Source organism: Rhinolophus sinicus, linkage group LG13 (genome assembly GCF_036562045.2).
Source record: "Rhinolophus sinicus isolate RSC01 linkage group LG13, ASM3656204v1, whole genome shotgun sequence".
NCBI classification, from domain to species: Eukaryota; Metazoa; Chordata; class Mammalia; order Chiroptera; family Rhinolophidae; genus Rhinolophus; species Rhinolophus sinicus.
The window spans coordinates 16950582-16962832 of NC_133762.1; positions in this window are offsets into that span (position 1 = coordinate 16950582).

Here is a 12251-nt window from a genome sequence, read left to right on the forward strand (position 1 = left end):
CATCCGTCTCATGGTGAAGACTGCTCAGGAGCTCCCACCACACCTTCTCTGGAGGGAGTGTGGTCTGGGGGCCACGGCTCTTCCACTGTCCCCAGTGACACCAGGTGCCTTGCTGTGGCCCCAGTGTGTGCTTGTGTATTCACACACTTCCAAGGTGGGCAGACGTAACTGGTAATGTGGCAGCACTGAGCGGGCCCTGCCGAAGTGTCTGGGTCCCTGGGTCCTGCGTGTGAGGGGTTCCTGACCCATGTGTGGCCGGCCCGATGACCCCCTCCCACAGTGCGGACATGGGGCCACTTGTCAGGAGGGTGGCAGAGCCGCCCGCGAGCCCGCTCCCTGCAAGTCGGCCTGGTGTCTGCCCTCTCTGCTGTGCTCTCCACCCCCAGTTGGGGGCTCCACTGGGACCCAGAGTCAGGGTCTTGCTGCCTCCAGGGTCCAGGACTACAGGCAGAGGTGTCCGCCATGGCTGGGGCAGATGCTGGCTTCAGGCAGGCAGCTGGGGGCCTGTGGGGAAGAGGGCAGGCAAGTGCGGGTTCCAGGGAGGCGGGGCGTCCCGTGGGTGTGGGAGCAAGCAGTCTGCTCTTTTTCGCTGGACCTGAGTCGGACGTGGGACATGACAGGGAGCCCCCGTTGCCTGTAGTGCCTTGACCTTTGAGGCCGGGGGCTGCAGAGGCTGCGGGTGCAGCTGTGTCTGGCTTCTCACCCTTCACACCACCTGTGAAAGACACTCTGAAGGCCACTCTGGCTCAGGAGGAGAGCCCCCCAGCCATGTGCGGACCCCTCGCCGTGTTAGCAGCGGGCACATGTGGGGAGGCCCGGCAGCCTGGTGGGCAGCTGGTGCTGGCGTCTGCCCCGGGCGTCCACTCCAGGGGCGTGGTCAAGTGCTACCTCCTGAGCAGGGCACAGGCTCCTGCCAGAGGGTTTCCGCCCTGGGGCCCATGAACCAGCCGCCAAGAAGTGTTGGGAGTGGAGAGTGTCATGGGCATGCTGAGCACCACTGCCCTCTCTGGGCACAGGCGGCACAATAGGGGGCCCTGGGCGGTATCAGCTCTGCGGCGGCCGGGAGAGACCAGAGTGACGGGAACAGGCCTGTGGCCAGGGCAGGGTGGTCACCATGGCCTGACAGTGATGGAGGGGACCGTGCCTTAGAGGTAGGGTCTCAGGAGGCTGGCCTGAGCACTGGGGTGGGCGTGGTGCCCCCATGGGGTCCGAGTGCCCATGGACACCCTGGAGGAGGTGGGACTGCACAGGAGGGCTGTGGGGCATGCTGGTGGGCTCCTTACTGACTGCAATGGAAGACGTGCTGGAGAAGCAGCCCACAGCACAGACGGGGGGCTTCCAGGAGGGACCCCTTGCCCCCAGCACCTGGACCAAGGGGGACAGGGAGCCTGGCTCAAAGCTCACGCTTCCTCCTGCAGAGTTCCAGCCTGAAGGGTGGCCTCTAGGGTTCGGTGTGTGGGAGGCACATCAGCTTGGGCTGGACAGCGGCTGCTCAGAAGGGTCCAGAACAGCCCAGGGAAGGGAGGCCGTGGGAGCTTGAAGGCAGAGTTTGTGGGCTGCCCAGTGTAGACACACCTCTTGTCCCAGCCCTGGTCAAGGCCGCCCCTCCTGACTCAATTTTTATCCTCCAGCGATTTGCAGAAACCCATCAGAACCCGGTTCTTTGCCAATTGGAAGTGTGTTGAGGAGAGTGGAAGGGCGCCGGTGCAACCTCTTAGCACAGCCAGCAGGGGACAGAGGACCCATGCTCTGGGCACCGGCCTCGCACTACATGTCAGGTGTAGCTGGCGGGGGCTTGGGGCTTAGGAAGAGCAGCTTGTGTGCAGCAGGTGCTCACCAAATGAGTGCCCTGATGCCAAGTGTCCTCGCCAGGGAGCAGGGAGCCCGCTCCCTGGCCTTCCCTCCACATGTCCCCCAGCCTCTGCCCTCTGCTGTGGGGTCTGGTCTCCCGAATGTCCCCAGGCGCACCCTGTGGCTATGCCTGCCTCCCTCGACTTCTTGTCTCAGGAGGGGCACCACCACCCAGCCTGCCCTCAGCCCTCCAGAGAGCTCCACTGCCTCCACTCTGTGACGTTCTGCCAGGTGGCACAGTGTCATCAGGATGGCTAAGGCCACTCACTAACCAGTCTCCCGCTTGCACACCCCTCAGCTACAGTCTGATCCGACACCTGAACCCCCAGGCCCTCCCGCAGCCCTTGCCACCTCCACCAGGATCGGGGCCTGGACACTTGACTCCCTCCAGAAGTCACGCAAGCTGTCATTCCTGTGCCCTGGAACCTCAGCAGTTCCGGTTAGTGGCCACATGTGCCTGAAAACAAGTGTGTTTTCTCTTGGCCAAGTGTGTGTCTACATTCGTCCTCCGGATCAGGCTTAATGACTTGCTGGGGGTTTCTGTAGTTATTCTTTGGTCGGCTTGACTTGTGGGTTTCTGAGAGGTGAGACAGTCTCCTCCTTCTGGAGCAGTTTTAGATTCACAGCAAAAGTGAGCGGAAGGTGCAGAGACTCCCCTGTATCCCTCACCCCCTGTGCACAGCCCCCCACTGTCTGCCTCTGCACCAGATGGTGCATTTATTACAATAGATGGACCTACGTTGACACATTGTCACCCAGAGTCCACAGGTGACATTAGGGTCCCTCTCGCTGTTGGACGTTCTGTGGGTTTGGACACGTGTGATGTCATGTACCCACCATTACAGTGTCACACACAGTAGTTCACTGCCCTGAAAGTGCCCTGTGCTCCCCCGTCCATCCCCCCCCCCCCAGAACCCACTGGTCTTCACTGTCTCCTTGGTTTTGTCTTTTCCAGAAGGTCGTGTGTAGCTGGAGTCACACGGGTGCAGCCTTTTCAGATTGGCTTCTCTCGCTTAGTCATGTGCATTTAAGGTTCCTCCGTGTCTTTTCATGTCCTGGCGGCTCATTTCTTGTTAGTGCTGAGTAATATTCCACTGTCTGGATGGATGGACGGTTTGTTTATCCATCACCCACTGGAGGACATCCTGGTGGCTTCCAACTTCTGGCGATTGTGCATAAAGCTGCTGTAAACGTCCGTGTGCAAGTTTCGTGTGGACAAGCTTCCAGCTCCTTTGGGTAAATACCAAGGAGCGTGATTGCTGGATCCTAGGAGTATGTTTAGCTCTGTAAGAAGCTGCCAAACTGTCCTCCAAAGCGGCTGCACCGTTTGCTCTCCCCACAGTGACTGAGGGATCCCGTGGCTCCACGTCCCCGCTGGCGTGTGGTGTCGGTGCTCTGGGTCGTGGCCGTCCTGACGGGTGCAGGGCTGTCTCGTTGCCTTAATTTGCGTTTCCCTGATGGCGAGATGGGGAGCATCTTCTGTGCTTATTTGCCATCTGTGTATCTTCTTGGGCGAGGTGTGCTCAGGTCTTTGGCCCGGTTTTTAAATCAGGTTTTTCATCTTATTATCGAGTATTAAGAGTGCTTTGTATGTTTTGGAAAACAGTCCTGAATCAGATGTGGCTTTTGCAAATATCTCTCCCACCTGTGGCTTGTCTTCTCATTCTCTTGATATTTGTCTTTCGTAGAACAAGTTTTTAATTTTAATTAAGTTCAGCGCATCCGTTTTCTCTCTCACAGATCGCACCTTTGGTGGTGTGTGTAAAAAGGCATCGCCAACCCCAAGGTCGTCTGGGTTTTTCCTGTTTTCCTCTAGGAGTTTTGTGGTTTTGCGTTTTACTCTCAGGTCCGTGGTCCATTGTGAATACATTTCCGTGAAGGGTGTAAGGTCTGGGTGTGGATTCGTCTTGTTGCACGTGGGTGTCCAGTGGTTCCGGCAGCGTTTGCTGAAGAGACAGTCTTTGCTCCTTTGTCCCAGGTGAGTGGCCTGGACCGTGTGCGTCTGTTTCTGGGCTCTCCAGTCTGTCGCTGATCTGTTGCCTGTTCTTTCACCAGCACCGCGGTGTCTCGGTTACTGCAGTTTCAGACTGAGCCTGAAGCCCGGGGCGTCAGTCCTCCGACTGGCTCCTCCTTTCAGTAGTGTCAGCCGTGCTGGGTCTTCTGCCTGCTCTCCGTGTGACGGTCAGAGTCCGTGTGTCCAGGTCCGCACAGTGACGGGCTGGGGTCTGACGGCATTGCCTTGAATCTTCAGATCGGGTTGGGAGCTTTATGTGTTTTAGGGGTAGGGTATCAGGCATATACATGTTCATGGTCAGCTTCTGGGTTAGTGTTTGTGAAACAGGTGGCAACACATTTTAGTGGGTTGTGAATCCAATTAAGAAGACTGTTTTCTTAAACAAAGAGGAGCAGAATACAACAGAACAGAGTGCATCTCTTGCAGTAAAAGTAGCACTTTAGAAAACTTTAGTTTCAGAGCCCAGTCAAAAAAGTTTGAGAAACACTGTTTTCTGGTGGATTCCTTCTTTCATTAAATAGTGTTCTTTCCTGGTCCTTTTTATTTGGTGGGTTGTCTGAAATTAATGTTGCTGTGTCAGCATTTATCGATTTAGTGTTGATCTGTAGATGCCCGGCTTATCTTTTTCCCATATTTCTAACCATATTGTGTCTTGGTGCATCTCTGGTGAGTAGCAAGTAGCAGCTGTATTATCTTTCTTTTTTCAAAGTCCACTCAGTGACTCAGTCTCCCGGTCGTAACTCATGGTGACCCATGTCTCCTGCTAAGTTGTCAGATGGGCTGAGTGTTTGCGAGTTTTCTCTCCTCCCTGTTTTCCTAGTGTGGCTGACTCTGGGCTCTCTGCTGTGGTGTCTTTACAACATGTCCACAGATTCTGACACTCCTCCCACAAAAGCTGGAGTCTCGTTTCCCCCCTTGATGTGGGCTGGCTTGGTGACTCACTTTTAATGACTAGGACGTGGCAGGCGTCCTGCTGTGTGGCTCCCGGCTGGACTGGGAGCAGGTGGCTGCTTCCACCTACACTTCTCGTTCTCCCGTGTCTGTCCCTGTCGGTCTCTGTGTCTGTCTCCCAACAAGCCCGCGCTGCAGCCTGAGCTGCCGTGTTGGAGAGACCAGGCAGACACAGAGCAGATGCTCGAAGCCCCCAGCCCCGGTGGAGAGAGGAGCCTCAGATGGCCAAGCCCCTGAATCTGAGTCTTCCACTCGAGGCTGCGCACAGCTCTGCCCGCTGGTCCCTATTGAAATGACCCACAAGGCTCAGGAGTGTAATAGATGCTTGTTTCATATTTACGTGACCCATCTCGAGTTAAAGTTGTGTAATGGAGCCAGGGCCTCAGTTCACATCTTCCTTGCTGTTTGCTGCCGTCCAGCGCCATCTGCGAGAAGCTGGCCTTCCCTGCTCCTGCGCAGTGTGTGTGGGTCTGCTGGACACTGGGTTGCGCGAGAGGGATCACCCCCGGCCAGCCCGGCACCTGCCGTGCAGTAAACTTTCCAGCATCATGGATTTCCTCTTGAGCCGACAATCCTGCAGGCACAGGGTGTGAGCCAGACTGGCTGGGAGGTGACAGGACTGAGGTGACAGGAGGGAGGTGACAGGAGTGAGTCCCAGAGGCCACGAGGGTGGACTTGAACCTCTGACGTCAGGAGCTGGCCACGTCCCTGTGTTCCAGGGAGGAGACTGCCGCTCTGGCCGAGGCCCCGCCTCCTGTCCTGCTCCACCTGGAACCTGCGCTGAGCTGACCCCGCGGTGGGTGGGGGTCACGGCAGGTGCGCCATGGGTGTGGGGGACAGCTGCCCCCACGTGGTGGGGAGCGCCCATACCCTGCCTTTCCTCCATCCTGAGTGTGGCCCCCTCCCACGGGTCATTCCCTAGAGGTGCCCAAGTCCACGGGGTGGGGGAGGCGAGGAGGGGGGAACGACACCCAGAATGACAGGGCTAGAGGGCTAGCAAGAGACAGTGACACTCAGGGGACAGGGGAGGAAGCCCCCAATCCCCAACAGGTCACCTCAGGAGGGGAGGGGTCTGATCAAATTCAGGGAGGGGCTGGGTGGGCTTGTGACTCTTCCCCAGGTGGTTTGGGGACTTTCCTAAATCATTACCAGGTCATCTCATTTCCACAACACCACACCCCCCAGCCAGCCTCCCCCCAGGGCCTGGTCTGGGGGCTCCAGGGGGTCAGAGCATGGGGAGGGGTGTACAGGTGGAGGCAGGAACCCAAGGTGCAGGCACGGACGCTACTGGGCTGTGGGGTCAGGACTGGGAGAGAGCAGGGCTGCTGCGTGGACCTTCCCGAGGCCTTTCAGGGGCCCCTTTCAGGCCCCCATGACCTCCCCATGACCTCCCCATGACCTCCCCATGGGGAAGGACCATCCCAAGTGGTCCTGTGGCTGTGCCCCTCCCCCCGCTAAACTGGGACCCTCCCACCCTAGACTCAGTCAGTCCTCCAGGCCAGGGTGTGACCATGTGACTGGGTGGGAGGGCCCCTGGGTGGGTCCCTGGGAGGGTGGGTCATTGAGTACAGGACCTGGTAGTAAAGTTCTGCTCAGGTGAGTAGTAAGCAGAGGCTGCTAGGACCAGCTGGGAGGACCAGGCCAAGTCACCCATTTACGCCCAGACAGGAACTTCACAGCCTGCAGAAGTCCTGCTGAAGGAAGGTATTTGGGGCTTTTCCACCCATTCTGGGTGATGGTGGGGGCCGCAGAGGGGAGGGGCCAAGCCTTATCCACTGGAATATGCTGGGTGAGGAAGGCCTGGTCTTGGTGGGGATGGAGGTGGTGGCTGCATGCTTTATTTACTTTTAATTTGATATACTTTCAAACACACAGAAGTTGCAAAAATAGTGCAAAGACCTTCTACATCTTTTTCATCTAGATTTGCCAATCACTTACGTTTGGTCCCTTCTGGTTTGTCATAAACTACTTTGAAACCACCTGAGGGTAGGGTATCCTCCACCCGACACGTAAGTGGACGCTGCCCGGGAGCAGGGACTTGTCAGTTATAGAAGATGGTCATCTGCCAGGAATGCAGTAATGTTCCTGACCCCCAGGCCACCTTCGAGCTGTGCCCGTCCCTCGTCTCACACTCGTGTGATCCCAAGTCCCTGGGAAGCTGCGATGCTTCACAGCTCATGGCCCCTAGTGTCCTCCAGGCTGGCTGCCTCCTCACCCCGTCCTTCTCCGTCCTCATGACCTAGACCGTTCGAGGAGCGGGGGCTCACTGTGCAGGGTCTGTGGTGTTTCCTGGTGATGGGTTGAGGTTTTGCTGTTTTGGCTGGAACCACAGGTGGGGACCGTGCCCTCGGTGAGCCCGCCTGGGCTCAGCACGGCAGCCTGTCCTGCTCGTGAGCCCTGACCCCCTGGCCCAGGGGGCCTGGTCGGCTCTCCGCTGCAGGGTCACGGTCTTCCCTTGTCACAGGAGGTATCCCGGGAGATGCTCTGAGACCCCGTGCACATTCCATCATCATTATAACTGTGCTGGTTGCATTCAGTCTATTCCTGAACAGTTTGGAAAGGACAGCTGTGCTCCTAACCCAGAGGGATGTGGACACAGGGAGCCAGGAATACACTTGATACAGAATTGAAGGTACAAACAGGTAGAGGAAAAAAGTAACTCTCCTCCTGCCCCAGCCACAATTTACTTCTGATTTCTGTAGCTGACTTTTTGCACCTTACGTCTTTTTCAATTCTTCGTTTTTTGCTTTTTTTTTTCCCTTGTCTTTTTTTTTTTTTTTTAACTGAAGGTGCATCCTCTTTAACAAGTTGTCTTGGAAAAAACATTGCAGAATATTTGCAATGATTCCTTCCAAGTTATGGCCTGGAATAGTCCCTGGCACAGGGCAAGGGTGCCAATCAAAGAAGATGGACACCCGGCCCTAGGCCCTGGGCTCAGGCCTGCTGTCCTGGGGTGGGGGGCAGCATAGGCTGCACTTGGCACGCCAGCCTCTGCAGACTCACAGGTGGAAGGGTCTGTGCCCTGTCCCTCTGACGGGCGCTACCCCCTAACCCCCCAGTTGGCCTTTCCTGGTCCGAGAAGTGACAAATATCATCTCTGTAGTTTGCATTTACCCCAGAATGCGTTCTCACTAATTGAGAGCCTTAGCTGTGATAGGAAGTGTAATTGGTGTGTGTGTGTGTGTGTGTGTGTGTGTGTGTGTGTGTGTGTGGCTTTGGACTGTGGCTTTTTCCTCCATAAATAACTTTTATTTGTGTTGGGTGAACTTGTTAGTGCTGTACCGCTGAGACATGCTTAACAACTGGCTGTCCCAGAAGAAATGCAAGGATTCGTGGCGTTTGTCGACTTCATGGTGTAAGCATTTCCATCAGGACAGAGGTCAAGTCTGGCCTGAGCCATGCTGCTGCCTCAAGTCTGGCCTGAGCCATGCTGCTGCCAGGGCTGCCCCCTCCATCCTGAGATTGCCAAAAACAAACGCACACGTCCCCGCATCCCACCGTGGTTTCTGCGGGTACCTCGAGGGCTGATTGGTTCTTTTGTTAAAGCTCTGATCCAGCTGCTGTTTGATTTGCTGTCAGGTGATGGTAGACATCCCCCTGCCCATTTTTGTTTCAAGATGCTAACCAATTGTTCTACAGAATTTTTTGAATAAACCGTCTTTCTCCAGTATCTGAAGCACATCTGTCAGCAGGTATGAAATTCTTGTGTGCGTTTCAGCCTGTTTTTGGACTCCCCTCCTCCTACCTTGACATGCTTGCCCATTTCTTCTGCAGAACCACACTCTGCCAGTCGCTTTACTGTGTTTTAATGTGTGGTGCGACTAGTATCCTCCGTTCCTTTTTCTTTTCAAATTAATTGAGCTGTGACTACATGTACCATTGTATAAGTTGAAGGTGTCTACGTGTGGCTTTGATACGTTTCTAATTGATTGACACCACACTGTTAGCCAGCACGTCTGTCTCGCACACTGAACATTTCTTTTTTGTGGTGGGAACAGTTACAATCTAGTCTTAGTGACTCTAGCGTTTATAACACAGTGTTGTTGGCTGGATCCAGACTTCATGTGCCGGTGGCTAGTCTGTACCTTACGTAACATCCCAACCCCACTGTGTCTGGTACTTTGTCCTCTCTATTTTGAAGAGTTTGGCTGTTTCAGATTCCATATGCAAGCAGTATCATATGGTATTTGGCTTTTTCTCCCTGAGCATAACGCCCTCGAGGTCCATGTTGTCACAAATGGCAGGATTTCCTTCTTTCTCATGGCTGGATAGTGTGTGTGTGTGTGTGTGTGTGTGTGTGTGTGTGTGTGTAACATCTGCTTTATCCTTTCATGTGTGGACAGACAGATACTTTCCATGTCTTGGCTGTTATGGCTAATGCTGCCATGAACACGGGGGCACATACCGCCTGGAGACCCTGATTTCATGTCCTTTGGATAAACACCCAAAACGGGGATTGCTGGATTATTTAGTAGTTCTATTCTTAATTTTTTGAGGCACTTTCACACTTTTCCACAGTGGCTGCACCAGTTTACATTCCCACCAACACTGTATAAGGGTTCCCTTTTCTCCACGTCCTTGCCAACACTTTTTTGTCCTTTTGATGATGGCCATTCTAGCGGGTGTGAGGTGGTATCTCACTGTGGATTTCATTTGCATTTTCCTGATGGTGAGTGGCGTTGAGCATCTCTTCAAATGCCTGTTGGCCATCTGTATGCCCTCTTTGGAGAAATGTCTCTTCAGATTTTTGCCAATTTTAAAAATTAGATTCTTTGGGTTTTGCTATTCAGTTGTATGAGTTCTTTGTATATTTCGGATATTAACCCCTCATTAGACATATGATTTGCGAAATTTTTTTTCATTCTGTAGGTTTGTCTTTTCAATTTACTGACTGTTTCCTTTGCTGTGCAGAAGCTCTTTAGTTTAATGCAGTCCCACTGGCTTATTTTCACTTTTGTCACCTGTGCTGCTGGTGTCACATGCAAGGACTCCTTGCCAAGACCAATGTCAAGGAGCTTCTCCCTGTTTTTTTTCTGGGAGTTTTATGGTTTCAGGCCTTACATTCAGTCTTTGGTCCATTTTGATTTAATTTTTGTGAGTGGTGTGATATAGGGCCCGGTTTCATTCTCTTGCATGTGGTTATCCAGTTTTCCCAGCACCATGTGTTGAAGAGACTGTCCTTTCCTTATTGTGTCCCTGGCACCTGTATCAAAAATTAGTTGACTGTTTAAGTGTGGGCTATGTCTGCACGCTCTATTCTGTCCCCCGGCCTATGTGCCTATTTTTATGCCAGTGCCACACTGTGTTGACTACTGTAGACTTATAATATAGTTTGGAATCAGGAAGTGTGATACCTCCAGCTTTGTTCTTCTTTCTCAGGAGTGCTTTGGCTATTTGGCATCTTTTGTGATTCAAAATAAATGTTAGGATAGTTTTTCCTATGTGTATGAAGAACACCTTCCTAAAACAAATTGAGGAAGAGGTGACATCTTTAAGTAATCTTATGTCTCCTCCAAGAACGTAGCAGTTCGTTCCATTTTGCATGGTGTTCCATTGAGCCTCTCCGGGACTGTCCATTTTCTTGCATGCTTCTTCTTTTTTTTTTTTTAATTAAAGTTTATTGGGGTGACAATGGTTAGTAAATTTACATAGATTTCAGGTGTACAATCCTGTAATACATCATCTATAAATCACATTGTGTGTTCACCACCCAGAGTCAGTTCTCCTTCCATCACCATATATTTGATCCCCTTTACGCTCATCTACCACTCCCATCCCCTCTCACCCTCTGGTAACCACTAAACTATTGTCTGTGTCTATGAGTTTTTGTTTCTCGTTTGTTTGTCTTGTTCTTTTGTTGTTTTTGGTTTATATACCACATATCAGTGAAATCATATGGTTCTCTGCTTTTTCTGTCTGACTTATTTCGCTCAGCATTACAAGCTCAAGATCCATCCATGTTGTCACAAATGGTCCTATTTCATCTTTTCTTACCGCCGAATAGTATTCCATGGTGTATATATACCACAACTTCTTTATCCATTCATCTATCGAAGGGCATTTTGGTTGTTTCCATGTCTTGGCCACCGTAAACAAAGCTGCGATGAACATTGGAGCACACGTGTCTTTATGGATGTTTTCAGATTTTTGGGGTAGATACCCAGGAGAGGGATTGCTGGGTCATACATTAATTCTATTTGTCATTTTTGGAGGACCCTCCACACTGCCTTCCATAGCGGCTGCTCTTGCATGCTTCTTGTTAGGGCTCGTCTGGGGTCCTTTGTTGCTGCTGCTCGTGTTTACCAAGTGTTTACTCCTCTGTTCTGTTCAGTAACTTGCTGTTTGTCTCGAGGCTCCTGGGCTCCTGGCCCGATTATAAATGGCCTGCTCCACCTGCTTCCTGACTTAAACAGGAAGCTTCCATATTGTCCTTCCCAGCAGGATGCTGCCTGTGCCGAGATAGACGCACTTACTGTTTCAGGGACTGTGTTGATGCACCAGTTACCTAGTGCTCTGTGAGGAATGCCCCCCAAAACTTGGTGGCTTAAAAGCATAATACACATTTATTATCTCACCCACTTATTATCTCACAGTGGGGGGTGGCATGGCTGGCGGCTCAGGCTTGGGGTGTCTCGTGATGTAGTAGTCAAGCTGGGGCTGCAGTTGTCTGAAGGAGGGTCCGCTTGCAGGTGACACACACACCTGGCGATATAGGCAAGCGGCTTTGGTTCCTCCTGGCCTGGGCCTCTCCACTGGGCTGAGTGTCCTCACAAGCTGGTGGCTGCCTCCCTACAGAGCAGCGACCCAGGAGAGCAAGGCGGCAGCACGCATGACACGGCCTCAGTCATCACACCCCGTCATTTCCACCAGGTCTGTTGGTTACACAGCTCGGTCCTTTTCAGGGCTCAAGGGGACCATGCCAGGACGTGAATCCGTGAATCGGGGAGGTGGGGACCACTGGGATCAGGTGTGTGACCGTGGGGGTTGGGTGCTTTGTTATCAGGGAGCCGCTGAGCCTTTGCCAGTGACCAGGGTGCATCTGTTTTCTCAAGTGGGGCTGAGGGTGGTGTCTGCACAGGGGGACCCAATGCAATTAAGCTGCAAAACACTCCCCGCTTGCTCGTCCTACAGTGAAGAATTGAGACCTTCCCTCACTCTTTTCTAAGCCCTGGGGCAGCCCAGACACCCTCCCTGCGTTTTAAGGGCTGGATATATTACAGCCTCCCCAGGTAAGAAGACAGACCCCAGGTATGGCCCTCCGCAGGTGAGAGGGCAGGTCCCCTGGGACCCAGGCTGGCTGGTGCATTTTAGGGGGTGGGGCTGTTTTGGTGGGGGCCGCCCCCAGCTCCAGCCCCTCCCCCCTCCCAGCATGCTCTCCCTCCACATCAAGCACCCTCCTGCACGGACCCCGAGTCCGCTGAGGACTGCGCGGGTG